This window comes from Ictidomys tridecemlineatus, chromosome 11 (genome assembly GCF_052094955.1).
Source record: "Ictidomys tridecemlineatus isolate mIctTri1 chromosome 11, mIctTri1.hap1, whole genome shotgun sequence".
NCBI lineage: Eukaryota > Metazoa > Chordata > Mammalia > Rodentia > Sciuridae > Ictidomys > Ictidomys tridecemlineatus.
This window is the reverse complement of record NC_135487.1, coordinates 69,867,651-69,888,977: the sequence shown is the minus strand read 5'-3', so window position 1 is coordinate 69,888,977 and position 21,327 is coordinate 69,867,651. Positions and strand designations below refer to the sequence as shown.

The following is a 21,327-nucleotide window of genomic DNA, read 5'->3' as shown; positions in this document are numbered from 1 at the left end:
AACTGTAGGCAGGTGGGCATGACTGGAGGAGGTAGGTCCCTGGGGGTGGGCCCTGGAAGAGTTGTTATTCCTAAGGCTCCTTCTGACCTCACCATGAACTGAGCTGTTTTCCTCTGCTATGTCCTTCCCTCATGATGAGCTGCTACACCCTGGGCCCAGAGCAATAGAGTTGGCAATCTCTATAGACAGAACTGTGAATCTGTGGACACCCAAATAAACCTTTCCTCCTCTAACTTGTTCTTGTCAGGTATTTTGGTCACAGCAATGCAAAAGCTAATTAAAAAACACCTTTTGATTTTTTTCAACCATTGGTTGTTTAGCATTGTGGTATTGAAATTCCATATATTTTTGAATTTTCCAGTTTTTCTCCAGTTATTGATTTCCAGTTTCATACTGTTGTGGTCATAAAAGGTATTTGATATAATTTCAGTCCTCTTAAATGTGTTAAAACTGGCATTGTAGTCTAACATATGTTCTATCTTGGGGAATACGCCAGGTATATTTGAAAATAATGTATTCGGGAGCTCCCAATGATCCATCCTTGTGGCTGCTTCCTTCAGCCTTGCTGCCGTTGATTCTGGGGCAGAAACTGTGGACACTTCCTCCCTCCCTTAACTGTTAGGCACCCACTGCAGCGATGCAGTGCTGGGGGCCTCTTTGGTTTCATGGCCTGGACCTCCATCTTCCTTGGGCACATGGGCTCAGGAGCAGGCACGACCCTGGGGACTCCCATGTTTAGAATCATAGGAGAGTTGGTGACACACTGAAAGAGTCTCCGGCTTCACATTTTCTCATCATCCTGGTCAATACAACCTCTGTGCCACCAGCTCCAGTGATGGGACCGTGAAAATCTTGGATTTTCATGCACTACATCAGTATACCAAATTAACATTGCATTGGTCTCCTTGAGTAAAGGATTTAATAGTATCCCGGGATGAAAAAGGAGTAGTTTTCTGTTATTGGTTTAACAGAAATGACAGCCAGCACCTCTTTGTAGAACCAAGGGCAATTTTCTGTCATACTTGTTCATGTCATCATGAAGCTTTAATCGCTGTCTGCTACAAGAATGGCATAATGGTTATAATTTACATTCATAAGAAAGGAGAAGTTATTCACAGGTTTGGAGTCCACCTCAAGGCCACATTCTGCAACTGCTCTCAAGACAGAGGAGTGATGATTTTGAAACTTCCCTTTATGAAGAGAAGAGGACAGGGTATAGATCCAACTGTCAAAGAATGCCTGTGGTTGACACTTTGCTGGCCTAGGGATCAGCCAATGCACCTGGTGACAAGTTGGTTTTGAGGTGAACTGCTGCTGTGGGATCTCACTCAGTCTTGGAGACAGAAATATATCCTCTTTCTCACTTCATCAGAAGGACAGGCTCATTCTAGAATTTCATTTAATTTATGTCCCTTGCAAACTGAGGATGACAAACAGCTGCTTCTTTCCACATCAGTGGATACAAATGTAAAATGTCGGGACCTGGCCATCCTGGAGTGATGCTGGACCCTGCCTTCCCTTGGTGGTTTTGCCTACAGCCTGGCTTTCTCTCCTTTGGATGTGGGCTGTTTGGCCATAGGCATTGGGCATGGCATGATCCATGTATGGAATACACTCTCCATAAAGAATAACTATGATGTGAAAAACTTTTGGCAGGGTCAAGTCCAACGTTACAGTGCTGTGCTGGCACTCAAACAAGGAAAGTTACTTAGCTTTTGGAACTGATGACAGAAAAGTGACATTTACTCTAACAAACATCCACAAATTTCTAGCACATATCATAAGAAAACTGTGTACACATTAGCTTGGGGACAACAAGCATCCCCAATGTTACTCAGAGGAGAAGGGGACAGACCTTCCCTCAATTTATACACCTATGGAGGGGAAGGGATTGTCCTATAGTATAAGCCTTGAAAACTGAGTGGAGGAGCCTTTGACATCAATAAACCCATCAGGGAATCAATTCTATCAAAATACAGATTGCTGTATACACATAAATCAGCTGGAAAGCAGATGGCAAAATCATGGCTCTTGGCAATGAAGATGGAAGACTGCTTTTTTTTGTGTGTGTGGTGCTGGGGATTGAACCCAGGGCCTTGTGCATGCAAGGCAAGTACTCTAGCAACTGAACTATATCCCTAGCCCTTGACAATGAAGATGGATTAATAGAAATATTTCAGGTTCCCAACCTGAGACTGATCTGGACCATCCAACATAGTCACAAGCTTGTGAATACCATTTCCTGGCATCATGATCATGACAGCCAGGTGTAGCCAAGCTCTCTAATAGTCTCTGTCTCCAACAATGTGGTCATTTTATGTGAACAATCTGAAAACTGTCCTAGAGAGCAATCTTGAGTCTCTAGTGACCATTATAGAGCCTACTAGACCCTCTCAGGACATACAGCTAAGATTACTAGTCTGGCATGGAGCCTACATCATGATGGAAGGCTAGTGTCTGCTTTCTGTGATGGTATGGGATATCATACCAGGTATGGGATATTCTCCAGTAAAAGCCTCTTTGTGTGGCATAGTCCTTATTGGATCCAGATTGCATCTACTCAGGGGGAGGTGACTTCGGTGTGTACAAATGGCTGACTTCCATGCAAGCTCATTCTTGGCCTCTTCATGACCAAAAAAGTATTGAATTAGAGAAAAAATGGCTCTCTCAACCGAAGCCAAAGTCCAAAAAGAAGAAAAAGCCCACCTTGTGAGTGCCTGTAAAGCAAGAGTCACTTGATAGGAGCTAAGAAAGGAGCACAAAGGAGAACTCAGGACCTGTTAGAATGGCCTGTCAGACCAAGAAGGGGAGAAGGAAGCACAGGAGCCAGAGTCACCTTGTGGCCTCACTTCAATGGTTTCTAAAGAACCAGTTATTAGTACTCCAGTTTCCTCATGCTTTGAAAAGTCAAAAGTCATGGTTAATGACAAAAATCTCTTTCCTGAAAAAGGAGCCACCTAAAAGAAGCCAGAAGCCTTAATCAAACAGAGAAAAGCTTGTTCCATGCTTCCTCTGAGCTCAAGCCTAGGCTACAGGTCTAAAGAGGAGATTTATCAGGACTATTTGGTACTAGCAACTGCAAAGCACTGCAAAGAGCTAAATGAGGATGTGTCTGCAGATCTTGAGGAAAGATTTCACCTGGGGCTTTCCACAGGCAGGGCTGCCTTGTATAGAATGAAACTGAAGGAAAATGTCACTTGAAAAATGGCCACGCAGAGTTATTTCACCAGTTCATGCTTTGGAAAGGAGATCTAAAGGGTATTTTCCAAACAGTATCAGAGGGGAGCTGAAAAACAATCTGTGGCTATGGCACCAGCAGCTCTCTACCATGTATGCTATGGGCTGTAGAAGCCTTTGCCAAACAGTTGTGTTTTCAGGATCAGTATCAAGGCTGCCTCTCATCTACTTTCTATTCACAAAGTGTATGAAGCTGTGGAGCTACTCAGGTCAAACCATTTTTACAGGGAAGCTATTGCAGTTGCCAATGCCTGGTTACACCCTGAGGATCTTATCCTGAAGGACCAGTGTCTCACCTGGAGATCCATCTAGAAAGAGATGGCCATTATGCCATAGCAGCCAAATGCTATTTAGGAGATACTCCCCCTTATGATGCCACCAAAGTTTGGCCAAAAAGGGAGATGCAGCATCACTTAGGATGGCTGCAGACCTGTCTGCAATTGTAGGAGAAATGGGTTGTCTGCTTCTCTGGCTTTCAGATATACTCAAGAGCTGCTTCTAGCCAGGAATTGGGTGGGAACCCAGGAAGACTTGCAGCTGCCTGAAAGCCTACAGAGTCAGAGACTGGTGTTGTCTGCTTGAGCTACTATGAAGGCATCTGGATGAAAAGCAGTTTCTAGAAGGCAGAAGCTCCTCATTTTACCACTTTTGGGCCACAGGCATACAAGCATTGCTTTAGCTTGTGATTCAGAGCTACGACTCTGGGAAGTTCACCATCATGCAAGACATCTACTCAGCCTTTCTCCCTGATGGCTGTGACTACCTAAGAGACAAACTGGGCGGCCATAAATCCCCAGCCATATCAGCTTTCAAAAGTTTGGAGACCTTTTGTATTTATGAGTGTCAGTATGAAATCCAGTGTTCTCTCTCTCCAGGCCTTGCCCCAAGTCCAGTGACTGGGTAAGGGCCGGTCATAGGAGGATACTCTCTATTGAGCAGGTGGACAGTTCCAGAGCTAAAAAGACTGACCCTGAAGCTGCTTCTCACCCAAAGCCCAAGCAGACCTGCAGGACTACAATTGAGATTCACAGAAGAAAGTAAGCAAATGCTGAGTGCTTGTAAGGAGCTCTTTTCAGAAAAGCTTGCCAGTTTCCAGAACTCATGAAAAACTATTGCTGAAGTCCAAGAGACTTTGGCTGAAATGACCCATCAACACCAGAAGAGTCAGCTCTGTAAATGCACATCCAATGGTCCTGATAAGAATTAACCTGAAGAGAAAGAAGAGGACCTTGCTAGTCCTCAGAGCCCATGTAAAGAATAAAAAAAAATGAGAGAGTCTCTTTGCCTGAATGAACCAAAAGCCTTACAGAGACAAATGAAAGAATGACTAAATTTCCTGAGAGTATTTAAGATCTGGCCCTTGCCAAATGTGCAGGAGTACTGCCTCATCCTGCTTCATATCAAGTCCCAGTGTCCTGCTGTGTGATCCAAGAAGTGCTGCAACAGGCCCAAGAGCTCCTTCAGAAATACAGCAACACTAAAGCATATAAAAGACACTGCCAGACCTTCTGCACACGAACTTTCAGGGACCTTGAAGAAACATGCCACAGAATTATTGACATTTTTTATCTCTGCAGTTACACCTTGCCAGGCATTCACTCTGATCCCTAGATGTGTTTACAGTAATCCAAACTAAAACAGTAAGGGTTAAGCTTGAATAAACTGTCTACCCTTAGACACAGTGGAATTGACTTGGGGCTCAAGATCATGAAAAACCAGCAGTAGTTGTTCAGAACAAATACCTGCGGAGTAATTGTGTCATCTCTTCACCCAAAGATGAGAAACTTTTGTAATCACCCAAAGCATTATGTTCTTGAACACAAGCTACTTTTATAAATATTTCGCCTGATTGTAAACATTTTATTCTTATTGGAGGTGAAATTGCCACATTTTATGACTATTGATATAGATTTGTTTAAATTTTTTTGTTAACCTAGGCTCTTCTACTCTTTCAAAGACTAAAGTTTGAATGTGACATAGGCCTTCCTCATCGTGTTGACTCTTTACCCTGAATTTTAGGCTGAAATTTTGATATTGTTTTATGGAATTGCTTATTTGGACAAATCACTTACTAAAGTTTTAGAGGAACAAATAAGTAACTCATATGTGTGTAATCCTTCCAGTTTTATAACAAACAATTGATGGTGACCAAGTAGCACAGGAAGAAATTATTTCCGTGGTTTTTAATCTTTTGGGGTTACAGAATCCTTTTGAGAATTAAAGCCAAAAATACTCTATGAAGAAAAGTTCATATTTCTAATTTTACATATATGACTTTTGGATCATTTGACTCCTATTTTTACCATAAAGGAACTCTAAATACTATTTAATTACAAATCCTTAATATCTCCTCTGTGGTCATTTACACAGTTGAACAACATTTCATATCCAGCTACTAAGACAGAAAAATTAGACAATCTAGGTGGCAGAGGGGTTACTCCTTCCCAATAATTGAACTGTTTTTTTTTTTTTAAGGTTCATTGTGAAGGCTTTTTTACTAGAGTATCTAGTTTTTCAATTAATTTCTAAGGTTGGAGTTGTGAGCAGCAAGAATGAAATTCGTTGACAGGAATTCTCAAAGAAGGAAAAATCTTGTGAGACAATTTTGTTTAGAAGACATTTATGTGTGCCTAGCTTTAGCATTTAAAAAATGCTGAATCCCAAAAAGGAAACACAGTAAAATTTAAATCCTCATAGTTATTTACATAATAACTGAACTTTCACAAGAGGATGTAGTGCTCCAGGGGTATAGAATCTTCTTGAATACAAAGATAAATGGGCATGGCTTAAGTACATACTGGATGGCAGTTCCACAATCTCCTAAAATAAAAAAGTTTATTCCATTCCACATGGGTAAAGAGCAGTTATCAAACTGGAAATTCTAAAAAAAAAATATGAAATAATGATTGCTCTTGGATGGAATGTTCTGTGTAGGTCTGTTATGTCTATTAGACTTAAAGTGTTCAAATCCAATTTTTCTTTTATTATTTTTCTGCCTGAATGGTCTGTCCATTGTTGAATGTGGGATTAAAGACCCCTATTATTGTTATATTGCTATTCATTTCTCCCTTCAGTTTGCTAATATTTGTTATGCATATTTAGGTTTGCTAATGTTGAATGCAAATACATATTTATAGTTGCTATATATTTTTGATGAATGGAATCCTTTTTATTATCCTTTTATTATGTAACATTTTTGTCTCTTTTTACAGTTTTTTACTTCAAATTTATTTGTCTGATGAAAGTATAGCCAATCCTGCTCTCTTACTAGAGTTATCATTTTCTTGGAATATCTTATTTAATTCCTTAATGTTCAACTTATATATTTCCTTAACATTAAAAGGAGTCTCTTATTTTACCTTGTATATAATTTGATCCTGTTTTTTTTATACATTTAGCTGATCTACATCTTCTGACTAGGTAATTTAATGTACTTACTTTAAAATAATTATTGATAGATAAGGACTTAAATATTATCATTTTGTTAATTATTTTCTGTTTTACAGTTCCTCTGTTTCTTTTTTCCACTTTCTTTTGTGATTTGATGATATTTTTATAGTGATATCTTTAAAGTTTTCTTTTTCTCTTTTGTGTGCCTATTATAGTTTTTTTTGTGAATACCATGAGATTGCTTACATTAAAAACTGTGTTATAAAAATCTATTTTAAGGGTTAAACAACCTCAGCCACATTTAAAAGAAAAAAAGCTAACACTTTTACTTTTATCTTCCACACATTTTATTTATTGATATCACAACTTAAACCTTTTAATATTGTGTATCTACTAAGAAATGATTGTAACTATATTTTAATACTTAAAAAAACCCTTATGCCGGAGTTAGAAGTGACTTATGTACCATCATTATCATAATAGTTTTCTGAATTTGATAGTATATTTACCTTTACTAGTGAATCTTGTATCTTATATGTTTTTCTGTTGCTAATTCTTTCATTTCAACTCGAAGAACTCCCATTAACACATTTTTTTTGTAAAGACAAATCTAACGGCAATGAATTGCCTTAGCTTTTGATTATTTGTGAACATCTTTATCTCTACTTCATTCCTGAAGGATAGTTTCATCAGATAAAGTATTCTTGGTTGTGACAGCTTTTTATTTCAGTGCTACATCATCCTACTTTCCTGATTTGTTAGATTTCTGCTGAGAAACCACTGATAGTTTTATGAGTTTTCTGAATAGTGATATATCTCTATCATTGATTTTTGAAAACTTGATTATAATGTAACTTGGTAAGAACTTCTTTACACTCAATATATTAGGAATTCTTTGAGATTAATTGATCTGGATATTCATTTCATCCCCCAGATTAGAGGAGTTTTCTGTCATTATTTCTTTTTTTTCATTTTTAATTTTAATTTGTTATATATGACAGCAGAATGCATTACAATTCATATTATACATATAGAGCACAATTTTTCATATCTCTAGTTATACACAAAGTAGAGTCACACCATTCATTTGTTTTCATACATGTAATGATGTCATTTTATTCTACTGTCTTTCCTACCCCCCTGTCAACTCCTTACTCCTCCCTTCCGTTTTCCCCTTTGCCCTATCTAGAGTTAATCTAATCTTCCCATGTCCCCCCACTACCACATTATGAATCATCAGCCTTGAATCAAAGAAATCATTCAGCATTTGGTTTTTTGAGATTGGCTGACTTCACTTAATATCATATTCTCCAATTTCATTTATTTACCTGCAAATGCCATGATTTTATTATCTTTTAATGCTGAATAATATTCCATTATATACATATACCACATTTTTATTATCCATTCATCTACTGAAGGGCATCTAGGTTGGTTCCACAGTTTAGCTATTGTGAATTGTGCTGCTATAAACATTGATGTGGCTGTGTCCCTATAGTATACTGTTTTTAAGTCCTTTGGGTATAGACCAAGAAGTGGGATAGCTGGGTCAAATGGTGGTTCCATTCCCAGTTTTCCAAGGATTCTCCATACTGCTTTCCATATTGGCTGCACCAGTTTGCAGTTCCACCAGCAATGTTTGTGCCTTTCCCCCCACATCCTCGCCAACACTTATTATTGTTTGTATTCTTAATAGCTGCCATTCTGACTGGAGTAAGATGAAATATTAGAGTAGTTTTGATTTGCATTTCTCTAATTCCTAGAGATGTTGAACATTTTTTTCATATATTTGTTGATTGATTGTATATCTTCTTCTGAGAAGTGTCTGTTCATTTCCTTGGCCCATTTATTGATTGGGTTATTTTTTTTGTGTGTGTGTGTGTGTGTGTGTGTGTGTGTGTGTGTGTGTGTGTGAAGATTTTTGAGTTTTTGATATATCCTAAAAATTAGTGCTCTATCCGAAATGCATGTGGTAAAAATTTGCTTCCATACTATAGACTCTCCATTCACCTCACTGATTGTTTCTTTTGCTGAGAAGAAGCTTTTAGTTTGAATCTATCCCATTTATTGATTTTTAATATTAATTCTTGCACCATAGCAGTCTTATTAAGGAATATGGGGCCTAATCTGATATGATGGAGATTTGGGCCTACTTTTTCTTCTAATAGATGCAGTGTCTCTTGGCATCAACAAATTTCTACAGTCATATGATTTGCCCAAATTGAATCAGGATGATATATATAATTTAAACAGATCAATTTCAAGTGACCAAATAGAAAATACTATCAGAAGCCTACTAACCAAGAAAAGCCAAGGACCAGATGGATATATAGCCAAGTTTGACAAGATCTTTAAAGAAGAACTAATACCAATGAGGAAATAGAAAAAGAGGGAGTACTTCCAAACTCATTTTATGAGGCCAATATCACTCTGATTCCAAAACCAGGCAAAGACACATCAAAGAAAACTTCAGACCAATATCTCTAATGAACATAGATGCAAACATTCTCAATAAAATTCTGGCAAATTTAACACAAAAACATACCAAAAAGATAGTATACCATGATCAAGTGGGGTTCATCTCGGGGATGCAAGGGTGGTTCAACATACGGAAATCAATCAATGTAATTCATCACATCAATAGTCTTAAAGATAAGAATCATATCATATGATCATCTCAATAGATGCAGAAAAAGCATTGACAAAATACAGCACCCCTTCATGTTCAAAACACTAGAAAAACTAGGGATAACAGCACACATATTTCAACATTGTAAAAGCTATCTATGCTAAGCCCCAAGCCAACATCATTCTAAATGGAGAAAAATTGAAAGCATTCCCTCTAAAAACTGGAACAAGACAGGATGCCCTCTTTCACTGCTTCTATTTAACAGAGTTCTTGAAACACTGGCTAGAGCATTTAGATGAAAGAAATTAAAGGAATACGGATAGGTAAAGAAGAACTCAAATTAGCACTATTTGCTGATGATATGATTCTATACCTAGAAGACCCAAAAATTCCACCAGAAAACTTTTAGAACTAGTAAATGAATTTAGCAAAGTAGCAGGATACGAAATCAACACCCATTTGAAACCCAAAGAATTTCTGTATATCAGTGACAAATCCTCTGAAAGGGAAACAAGAAAAACTACCCCATTTACAATAGCTTCAAAAAAAAATACTTGGGAATCAACAAAAGAGGTGAAAGACCTCTACAATGAAAACTACAGAATGCTAAGGAAAGAAATTAAAGAAGATGTTAGAAGATGGAAAGATCTCCTTTGTTCTTGGATAGGCAGAATTAATATGGTCAAAATGACCATACTTCCAAAAGCACTATACAGATGTAATGCAATTCCAATCAAAATCCCAATGGCATTCCTCATAGAAATAGGAAAAGTAGTCATGAAATTCATCTGTCATCATTTCTTTAAAAAACTTCCTGCCCTTTCTCCCTCTGACCTTTCTCAACTGCTTCTTTTGGTACTCTTATAATACATTTACTAGTTTACTTGGTGATATCCTATAAATCTTGTAGTTTTTCTTAATTCTTTTTTTTCTGATTGAGTGGAAATTTTTAAATGTTCTATCTTTGAGTTTACTGAATCTTTATGTTACTTGATTAACTTTGGTGTGGGAGCTTTCTATGGAATTTTTCACTTAAGTCATTGTATTTTTCAGCTGCAAAATTTCTGTTTGATTGTTTTTATGGTTTCTGTTTTGAATGCCTCATTTTTTTATGCATGGTTTCCCTGATACCAATAATTTATATATTTGTATTCTATTTTAGTATTCTGAGTTTTAATACTATTGTTTTGGATTCTTTGTTAGGCAATTTATATACCTCCATTTCTTTATGGTCAGTCAGTGGAGCTTTATTTTGTTCCTTTGGTGGTGTCATATTTTCTTTTTTTTTCCATGTTCCTTGAATACTTACATTGTGTTCTTCTCATCTGAAAAAGCAGTCACATGCTCCATTCTTTGCTGAGTAGCTTTGGAGAAGAAATACCTTCACTACTCAGATTGACTAAAGATTTGGAGATCTTTTAGAACTTTTCTACTGCTATATCCACTCTACTACTCTTGTTCCTTCTTAGGTGGGTAAAGATTAGGATTGTGAGCCTTTTCTTTTCTTTTTTTGTAAATATTTTTTTAGTTGTTGATGAACCTTTATTTAATTTATTTATTTATATGTGGTTCTGAGAATCGAACCCAGTGCTTCACACATGCCAGGTTAGTGCTGTACCACTGAGTCACAACCCCAGCCCTTGTGAGCCTTTTCTTGATCCCACAAAAATAAGCCAGTTTCTTAGAGCCTCTAATTTATTTCTTCTAATATAGTACCCTGAATGATCAAGATTGTGTATCTTCTTCCAATTCAGCAAAGTTGAGCCATTTACTGATATATATGTGCTGTTTGTGGAGGCTAATTTCTGCCATCTATAGGGGAACATGTGCACTGTCTACAGGATAGAGTTTGGGATGCAATCTGGGAAAGATTATGGGGATGCTTATGATGGTGAGGGTCTATGTGGCATACTAGGATGTGTTTCAGCTATTTGTGTGGGTGGTCTGTGGTTTAGACTCCTGATAGAGTCTGCAAGTGGCCTATAGAGTCTGTGGGCTATTCTGAGTTTGGAATTCTGTGAGTTACTACCCCATTTTCCCATTCCTAGTTTTCCTCAAATGATTCAGCTGTGCTAATCCTTTCAGTATTCTGGGTAGAGTGAGATATAAGTAGTCTTTGGGGCATTGTCCCACAATGGGGGGAGTTGGGTGCTTATTTCATCTTTACTTTCTTCCCCTGTGGGAAAAAAACCCATAAGCAAAGAGATGTTATTTGCACTAAGCTCTGCTGCTTTGGAAAAGGGTGACATGTGTAAAGTAATACTGGTTTACACTTTAATGCATCTATTCCTGGATATTTTTTTCTCCACTGAGGTCTTCAAACCTTTTAGTTGGACCCTTAAGCCCTCATAAAGGCATTCTTATTCTTATCCATGGGTGTTTGTATAATTGGTGTTTCTATGGGGGTTTGAGAGTTGAACTCTCCTATTTCTGTTATGTTACTGTCTAGTTAGAATCTTTTTACCTTTATACCCTGAGGACAAAGCACAAAGTTTGGTAGGTACACATTTAAAAGACACGTGTTGTAGACTTTATAATTATAAATAATTGAATAACTGATCTAAATATTAAAAAAACTTTTGAAATTCATGAACAAGTATTTATCCAGTGCCTGTATGAATCATTCTAGGCTTTGTAAATGCACTAAATTGCAAGCTGGATGGAGTCCCTATCTTCAAGGTTCTTATTTTCTAAAGAGGATAATAAATATGAGAGTCTTATCAAGAGATGACATTTGAGTTGAGGCTTAAATAATGAGGAAACTTAGCAGTTTGAATATCTAGGGAAACAATATTCCAAGCAGAAAAGCAACAAGTACAAGGTGCCTGGGAAAAACAAATATACAAGCAAACAGGTAAGTGAAGAAGTGGTAATTCATAAGGAAACTGGGTAGGATCAACATGGTTAAGGGGTAAATCTCTGGCAGCTCAAGTATTACCCTTGTTTCCTGTGAAAAGTTGTAGGTTCCTCATCTAGCCTAAGGATTGATGACTTTCTCTTATACAGAAGCTCTTTTATTATATTTTATCACTTCTCATTTCAAAGATATAATGTGGAGTGATGATCAAAAGAAGCACTGTTCTGCTAGTCACTGCTATATTCATTGGGGCTTAGCCATATCCACCACTTCTTGGGCCTTTCTCATCTGCTTAACTGGCCTTCCTTGGCCTACTGCACTGACCCTGCCAGGCCTCTGCTGAGACTCCCTCTTTCAGAATCTTTTATAGTTTCTTCTTCTTCAGGGGGAACCTCTCCCTCTATTCACCTGCCTTCCCTTCCCACCACACCCCTTACACAAAATGAAGTGATCATTCTCCTTTCTCAGTCATTAAAGTTTGCTAAACAGATACTACTCATGCATGATAAATTATAAGTCTGTTCTCATGGACTAATGTGAGAGGGCTAAGAACTTTGCTCCCATGCAATGAGCATTTGAAACATAAAATTTTTGTGCAACTAATAGGCACTCAAAAAATATTTGTTAGTTCACTTGAACCTGAAGAAGTGACTTTATTAATCAGAGGTGAAAAGTCAGGAGGTGAAGAAGGGGTGAAGGAGATGTGATAAAGATAGGGAACTTTATACAAAAATAAGTGCAAGTAAACAACTGCTTTACACCTGTATAATTCTGTGAGGTATTTTTCTATGACAATAATCAGATGACACTTTTGTTAATATTTCTCCTTCACAGGGTCATGTTCTGTATACCAAGACAGCTAATGTTATTATGTATTTGAACTAAATTAAAGAACCATTTATTATTCTGATTTAGGAAGTTTGAATATTGCTACAGCAAAATAGTCATTAATAGACATTTACCTCTTTCTGAAAGCCAAGAAACATAAAAACTACACAAATGAAAAGACTGAGGGGTAATCAGGGCCTTATTGAGATATCTGTAAACATGCTGAAAATGGGCTCATTAATTTCCCAAAGCAAATTAAAACAACTATGGAGAACTTTTGAATTTTTAGTGCCTGGCACTGCATTAACAGAGTTAAAAGCCAATTGACAACAAAAGCTCCTCTTCTTCTTCTTCTTAGAATTCAGTTGTAATTGTAATTGATTAATTTCACTTCTTTTCAGTCTGAGATTAATTCTAAGAGAGTGGGGATTACATTTGTCACATTTATCCTGATAGCTCAGGACCATAGTAGATACTCAGCAAACATTAGAAAGGAAATGATATGAAGACAGGAAAAAATGATTGAGCACATACTAAGTGTGATCATTTTGACAGGTGCTTATAAATTACAGTAGCTACTTCATTTTTATTTCCCATGACTATTCATTTTATTTATTTATTTAAATTCATGATGTGACCTAAATGCCATTTTTTTTATATTTTAAATTTTATTATTGGTTGTTCAAAACATTACATAGTTCTTGACATATCATATTTCATACATTTGATTCAAGTGGGTTATGAACTCCCATTTTTACCCCGTATACAGATTGCAGAATCACCTCGGTTGGTTACACATCTACTGTTTTACATATTGCCATACTAGTGCTCATGACTATTTTTGAAGAGATTTATTATTGCAGTTTTATGCTTAAGAAAACTAGAAAGGAAAACTTACATTGTTGAATATTTACTATTTGCTAGATTTTATGCTAGGAAATTTATATATATTTTCTACATGTAGATCCTTAAAATACCACAGAATAGGTGTTTTAAATTTAAAGAATGTTGCTACAGCTTATTACAAATTGGATACAAATAATGTTTGATGAATAAATTCATGGATCTTTGGTTATTATTAGTTTATTTATTGATTCATAGATACTTATTTGTTCATAAAACTCTTATAAAAAGTAACTTTACCAGTAACACTTACTTTAAGCAAAAGTAAATGTCAGGCTTCCACCTAAAAAATAAAAACTTGTACTTTGAAAATGTTTTCTATATAACTAACAATAAATGTTGGTGAGGACGTGAGGAAACAGGAACACTCATACATTTCTGGTGGAACTGTAAATTGGTGCAACCACTCTAAAAAGCAATATGAAGATTCCTCAGAAACCACCATTTGATGCAGTTATCTCACTCCTCAGAATATACCCAAAGGACTTAAAATCAGCATACTATACTGTTGCAGCCATATCAACGTTCATAGCAGCTCAATTTACAATAGATAAGCTATGAAATCAATTTAGGTGCCCTTCAACAGATGAATAGATAAAGAAAATGTTATATATATATATATATATATATATATATATATATAATGGAGTATTATTCCGCCATAAAGAAGAATGAATTCATGGCATTTGCTGGTAAATGGATGGAACTGGAGACTATCATGCTAAGTGAAATAAGCCAATCCCCCAAAATCAGAGGCTGAATGTTCTCTCTGATATGGGGAGGCTAACACAAAATTTTAAGGGGGTGGTGGTGGGAAGAATAGAAATTCATTGGATTATACAAAGGGGAATGAAAGGAAGGGAGAGAGATAGGAATAGAAAAGAGTAGAATGAATCAGATATAACTTTGTTATATGTTTCCTATGTTCATATATGAATACAAGACCAGTAAATTCCACATCATGTACAACCACAAGAATGGGAAGTTATACTCCATGTATGTATGTCAAAGTACACTCTACTGTCATATATAGGTAAAAAGAACAAATAAAAAATTAAAAAAAGAAAATCTCCTCTAAAATTTATTTCAGCCTCTACTTATCACATTTAAATAATCTCATTTTCAATAAAAATCTAAGAAATTTATTCATAATATCTGTTTTTAATTAAGAAATTTCTTCATAACATACATTGAAACTCATTTTCTCCTCTTTTCTTAGTGGGGGAAAAATTCAATGGTAATATATTTTGCAAGTATTAGTCTTTATGGAGTCTCACCTGTGCATACAATGTGATTCTTTAAATACAACTGGAACTTTAAAAGACTAGCTTTAATAATAAGTATATCATTTGCAGCCCTTTAATTTCATGGCCTTAGAATGATATTCTAATAATTTAAATCTTTGAAATTCCACATCCTTCCATTTCCTGGCCTTGGGTTGTAAAGTTTTCTCCATTTTTAATTTATGCCAGTAGTAAGTCTCCTTTTCTGATATTTACTGATTTGTATTCCTTTTTTATATTTAAAGAAAAAAAGTGTTTTTTTTTTTAAGAAAAAAAAAAAACCTTTGTTGAAGGTCTTCCTTTTCACAGAACTTTGTTAGAAGGTCTTCCTGTCAATAAAGTGACAGTGTTGGAAGTTCTGGGCACAAAAATAGTTTATGGTCTTTCAGATTAGCTGAATCAAAGAGGGGAATCAAAGTGATATGTTTTACAGGCCTATTCCTCTCTAATCCATATTGAATGTTCCAAATTAAATAAAATGAAAGATAAAATTTGATTATGAATGTGTTCTGTGTGTATATAAACAGTTGAAACCTTTCTAATTATATATGCAAGATATAATTCAATCTGGGGCTGGGGCTGTAACTCAGTGGTAGAGCACCTGCTAGCATATGTGAGGCACTGGGTTCAATTCTCAACACCATAAATAAATAAATAAATGTCCATCAACAACTAAAAAATTTTTTAAAAAGATATATTTCAATCTTACGAACTGTCAGATTCAGAGCAGAATTTTAAAATGTTGCTAATCCAGTTTAAAATCTAAATGAATCAGTCATTAGAAAAACACAAATTAAAACCTCCAAAGTATGCATTCATTTAAATATCATAATAAAATAGGCAAATTTCATATTGCAAATACAAATCATCAAAGTAGAACCAGTCATAGAAAACCTGATTAGATAAAGAATCAAATTCTGCCTAATGAATCCATAAGGAAAAGATGAATATTTTACCTAAAAGATGAATCAGACATAAATGCCATTCATAAATAAAACAGCCAATAAACATATGGAAGACTATAAATTCATTAGTGAGTAAAGAATTTAAAATAAAAACCACAATGAAATATTTTAAATATTAAGTGACAAAAATTTTAAAAGGACAGTAATATCCAATTTGGTGAGAATTTAAAGAGGAAAATACTATCATATACAGTTAATAGTAAAATGAGTTGCTAACACTTTCTTTAGAGTAAACTGCCAATGTGAATTTTAAAAAAGTAAAAAAAGGTTCTTGTCTCTGAAAATTCACTTCTAGAAATTCTTCCTAAAAAAACTAGTAAAAGATATGAACTAAGATTTTGCTATAAGAATATTGATTTATAGAGAACATCATTTTAAAAGAGTGAAAAATTAGAATGGATCTAAATTTCCTTGAAAAATTTTTGTTACATGCATATAAGAATATTAAACATGAGTTTATATTTCAATGTTAGTTTATAGTGTTGAATTTAATAAGTTTGTAATGTACTTTAATGAGAATGAACAAAATGTAACACTACACAGTGATATAGGTGACTCTCACATATATATTTGAGTGAAAGCAGTCATCGACAAGAGTATGAACTCTAGATGATTCCACTTAGATAAAGCCCACAAACTGGCAGAAACAGTCTATGCTGTTAGAAGTCAAGATAATAGGTATCTTTGTGGGAGATGATGACTGGAAGAGAGCAGAAAGGGGGCATCTGGGATGCTGGTAATGTTCTTTTCTTAATATTGGTCTTAATTATATGGATGTATTTGGCTTGTGAAAATTCATCTAGTAAATAACCAAACCTTGTATATACTAAGCTCCAGAAAAAAGAGTAGAAAAACAGATAACCTAATCAATAAATGGGCAAAGGAACCAAACAGAAACTGTTCAAAAGAAGAAATATGAATGGTCAACAAATATATGAAAAAATGTTCAAGATCTCCAGCAATTTTAGAGAAATGCAAATTAAAACTACACTGAGATTTCATCTCATTTCAGTCAGAATGGCAATTATTAAGAACACAAGTAACAATAAATGTTGGTGAGGGTATGGGGAAAAGGATATAAACTCATACATTGCTGGTGGGAATGCAAATTGGTGCAAACACTCTGGAAAGCATTATAGAGATTCCTCAGAAAACTAGAAATGGAACCATCATTTGACCTGGTTATACCACTCCTGGGTATATATATTCAAAGGATTTAAAATTAGCATACTATAGTGACACAGCCATGCCAATGTCTCGGCTTGGCACAGAATCACGAGCCACCACACACCTTGTAGATTCAAACAGCAATCCTTTATTCCCGAACTCACACCGGCCTCTACAAACACGTTCTGCGGAAATCCAAGTTCTGCCCGCCCCCTTCACCTACTCCATGAGGCTTTTTTCCAAATCCCATTTCAATCTCACGAGAACTCAATGGGAACAAGCAGCAGGAACACCCTAATCCCAGCAGCAATAATCTTCAACCTCCAACTTCCCTAAAACTCCTATTGTCTTAAACCGGGAACACCCTAAACCCAAGGAGCAGGATACTTCCTCAAAACTGCAGGATACACCTTAATCCTGGATCCACCCTGGTCATTGAGCAGGGTCACCTTTCTCAAACACACATGCAAGGTCATAGCAAATTTCCAAGGCAAGTCTATTTAACATGGGGTACGCTGGCAAGGAAATATCGATGTGTCATTCCTACATGGCAATGGCCCTCAGCACAGCCACATCAATATTTATAGCAGCATAACTCCCAATAGCTAAACTATGGAACCAACCTAGGTGCCCTTCAACAGAGAATGGATAAAGAAAATATTGTATATATACACAATGGAGTATTACTCAGCCACAAAGAAGAATGACTTTACAACATTTGCCAGTAAATGGATAGATCTGGAGAATATCACGCTAAGTGCAATAAGGCAATCCCAAAAAACCAAAGGTCAAATGTTTTCTCTGATATATGAAAATTAACCCAGAGTAAGGGAGGTGGGAGGAGAAGAATAGAAATTCATTGGATTAGACAAAGGGAAATGAAAGGAAAGGGGCGTGGATAGTAAAAAGAAAGACTGTGGAATGAATCTGACATAAATTTTCTATGCACATATATGGATACACCACAGTGAATTTCACCATCATGTACACCCACAAGACAGGGGTTCTAATTAGAATAAGATATATTCCATGCTTGTATAATTATATCAAAATGGATTCTACTGTTATTTATAACTGAAAAGAACCAAAAAAAAAAAAAAGAAAGAAAAAGAAGTCACCACTGAGAAATGTACAAAGGGAAAAAAATGATAGTGACTGGGTTGTCAGGTAGGCCTCTCTGAAGAGATGAAAAGAGATCTGAAGAAATAGATTTAGTAATTAAAAATCAAGTAGATGGAACAGCAATTTCAAAAGAAAAAATGACTTCTGGGTTTGAATGCTGGGTGGATCAGTGCTATTGTTTATATAGGATGTAGCAATGTATAGAGGGGTTGAATTTCTCAAGATTGAAATAAGTTTTTTGGCTGCTTTTGGATGAGTCTGGCCTTTAAATCTTTGAAGCTGATTTGAAAGACCAAAGTCACAGGCAGATGTGGAAAGGGTCATGGGGGAAGTGGGAATGGAAAGAACATATTAAATGAAAGAAAATTCACGTTAAGATCTGAATCAACCTAAATGCAGGCTGAAGGCTAGTTGGGAGATTAATTAAGAGGAAACATCAAATCAAAGTTTGTTATTGTAGTAACAATGAGGATATAGTTCAAGGTATGTTTTCCTTAATTTAAATGGGATGACTCAGCATTTATGTCTAAAGATATCATATTTCCTTCCTGTAGCTTATGCCATGATTTTCAGGTTGTTATTGGCTTCTATTTGTGATCCTTTTATCAGTCCTGTGACTGATTCATTAAAATTGATACTTAGAAGAAGATGGACTTCATGCTATAATTTAACAAATATTTACTTAAAAGCATAGTGATGTTTTTGAGGCATCACAATGAATAAAGGATTGTCTCCTGCCCTTAAGATTCTTATTTCCTGAATGGAATAAAGACAAATAAATGGTGATTATGATACAAACAGTTAAAGTAAACTCCAGGGATGAGAATGAGGTGGGTTAGAGGAATTTAAGCCAGTGGGGACAGGAGATGGAGTTAGGGAATGCTTCCCAGGACCTAAGATTGAGCAGGACTTGCCCAGGTGAGTGTTGGTGTGGATGTGGACAAATATTGGAGAGGAGGCATTGATAGAGAATGATAAGCACCTACCAGTCTTGGAGAGAGAGCTCCTGGAAGGTATTCAGAGAACTAGATGCCTTCCAGGTCATAGGGATGGATCCCTGTGTGTGATGTGAGGAGATGTGAGACTGGAGAGGGCAGACGGGAGAAGGACTTAAGGGCACTCATTATCAATTATACTGTGGGGATGAGACTGTTCTGAGTGCAAAGGAGAGTCATTAGAAGGTTTTAAAGAGTGACAGGATCAGATTTTTCATTTTAGAAAGACTGGATACAAGGTGATGGTGGTTGGAATAGGTCTGGGTTGCTAGCACTGAAGTCTTGTGTGAATTAGAAAAACACTTGTAAATTAGAACACTCTGTCCCTTCGGGTACACAGGCTCTCTAATAGTGCCCTTCAACCCTGATCCTGAGAGTGGATGAAAAACCAGCCTCTATCTCAGAGCACAGCCTGTCCAAGAAAGGGACATGACCTTTGTCCTTGGAAAAACCCACAGAGCACTCCTAGGCACATTCTCACCCTGCTAAGTTGTGTATCTACAAATAACAGGAGAGATCTGCTGCCCCAGGTGTCCCTGACTCAGTCAGGCTAGGTGGGGATCCATAGTAACCCACTAGCAGCCACCAATCAGCATGAGACAGGGAAATACCTGGGATGCCAGATGACCCTCCCAGTAGTTTATGGTGGTTGATAACATATTGGGAAACCATGTAGTTCAGCACGTACACCCCTCTTGGCTCAAACCAATCAGTTCAAACCAATACCCCTTTTGTTCTGACCAATCACCCCTACCCAACTTGTTCCCGCCAGTGAATGTGCTAATCATGTTTTAGAGTTGTTATTTGATTTTCCCGCGGTGTGTGATGATTTGCTATGATGTATGTGAAATTTCTGCCCTCTCCAAAAAATGTATAAAAATGCTGCAAACCCTGGGCTCGGGGCCTCTCAGCGTCACCAGTTGCTGTGTGTGCACGCGGAGGACCAAGCTAGCTCGCAATAAACACCTCTTTGCTGCTTACATCAATCTTGGGTCTCTGGTGGTCTTTGGGGGTCCTGAATTTGAGCATAACATGGAGTTGCATGGTACTTCAGGTCCCTCTCCTTGAACCTAGGTGCCTTCAACAGGTGTAAGAACTGGCTCTATTTGTAAAAGAGTTTTGTGAGGAATCCTGGTAAGAAATGCAGAAGGCAAGAAGAGATAAGCAGAGGCTCTTTAAGATATTAAGAATTGGCAATGATAGGATTGGTGACTGACTGGGTGTAGAGGGGAAAAAAGGGAGAGGAGTATATCTGTGTATTTATGAGTATGTTAGAATGTTTAATACTCTGTCCTTTCCTTTCTCTCTTTTACTGTCCTCAGGATGTAGTCCTCCCCTGCCCAAAGAAATCACTGAATAGTTGAGGATTGATGGGGAGGGCAAGTATATGAACAAAAGGGGTTCACTTTGTTTGAATGTGGGGAGAGGGAAACAAGAAGGGCAGTAGATGTGGCATTTTAAAAGAGAGGCTTGTTGTCAGAAAGTAGAGGAAGGAGGCTGAAGTGGGTGGGGTTAAAAGTGGAGAAGGAATAAGGGAGATGGTTTTCTGACAAAGTTATAACACAGTGTGGTCTTTGACAAAATTGAAAGCCCACTAATTAAAGCCATAGAACAAGAGGATATGGTTCAATTAGAGGAGAGGAAGCAGAGGCAAGGGCCAAGTGTTGGTTAGCATTCATTCTTTTGACAAATATGTAGATGCCTTGCAGGAATTGGTGAATAAAATAGGCAAAGTCTCTGCCTTTTCAGTATTAGGACTTCATTTATGTATGTATGTATGTATGTATTTTTTTTTTGAGAGAACAGAAAAAGTTTTATTGCTTTGCTAACAAAGGAGAAACACAGGGGACTCCTATCCTAGAGACTGTGATTCTGCCCATCAGCAGGAACAAGGGACTTTTAAAGAAGTAATTCAAAGGCTACATTCAACCTGTTCTCTGTCTGGAGTTGT

At 36.7% G+C, this 21,327-nt stretch overlaps 1 long non-coding RNA gene and 1 pseudogene across 2 annotated transcripts in view; both read left to right on the top strand.

The window, feature by feature from the left end:
- Nucleotides 1-1,059: 1,059 nt before the first annotated feature.
- On the top strand, nucleotides 1,060-4,848 carry LOC101962810 (gem-associated protein 5 pseudogene; annotated as a pseudogene).
- A 7,167-nt stretch (nucleotides 4,849-12,015) lies between these two features.
- Nucleotides 12,016-21,327, top strand: part of LOC144368108 (uncharacterized) — a 138,973-nt gene continuing 129,661 nt past the window's right edge. For both annotated transcript variants that reach the window (XR_013427883.1, XR_013427882.1), the window contains exon 1: nucleotides 12,016-12,110. This is a non-coding gene — a long non-coding RNA (uncharacterized LOC144368108). The remainder of the gene's footprint in view (nucleotides 12,111-21,327) is intronic.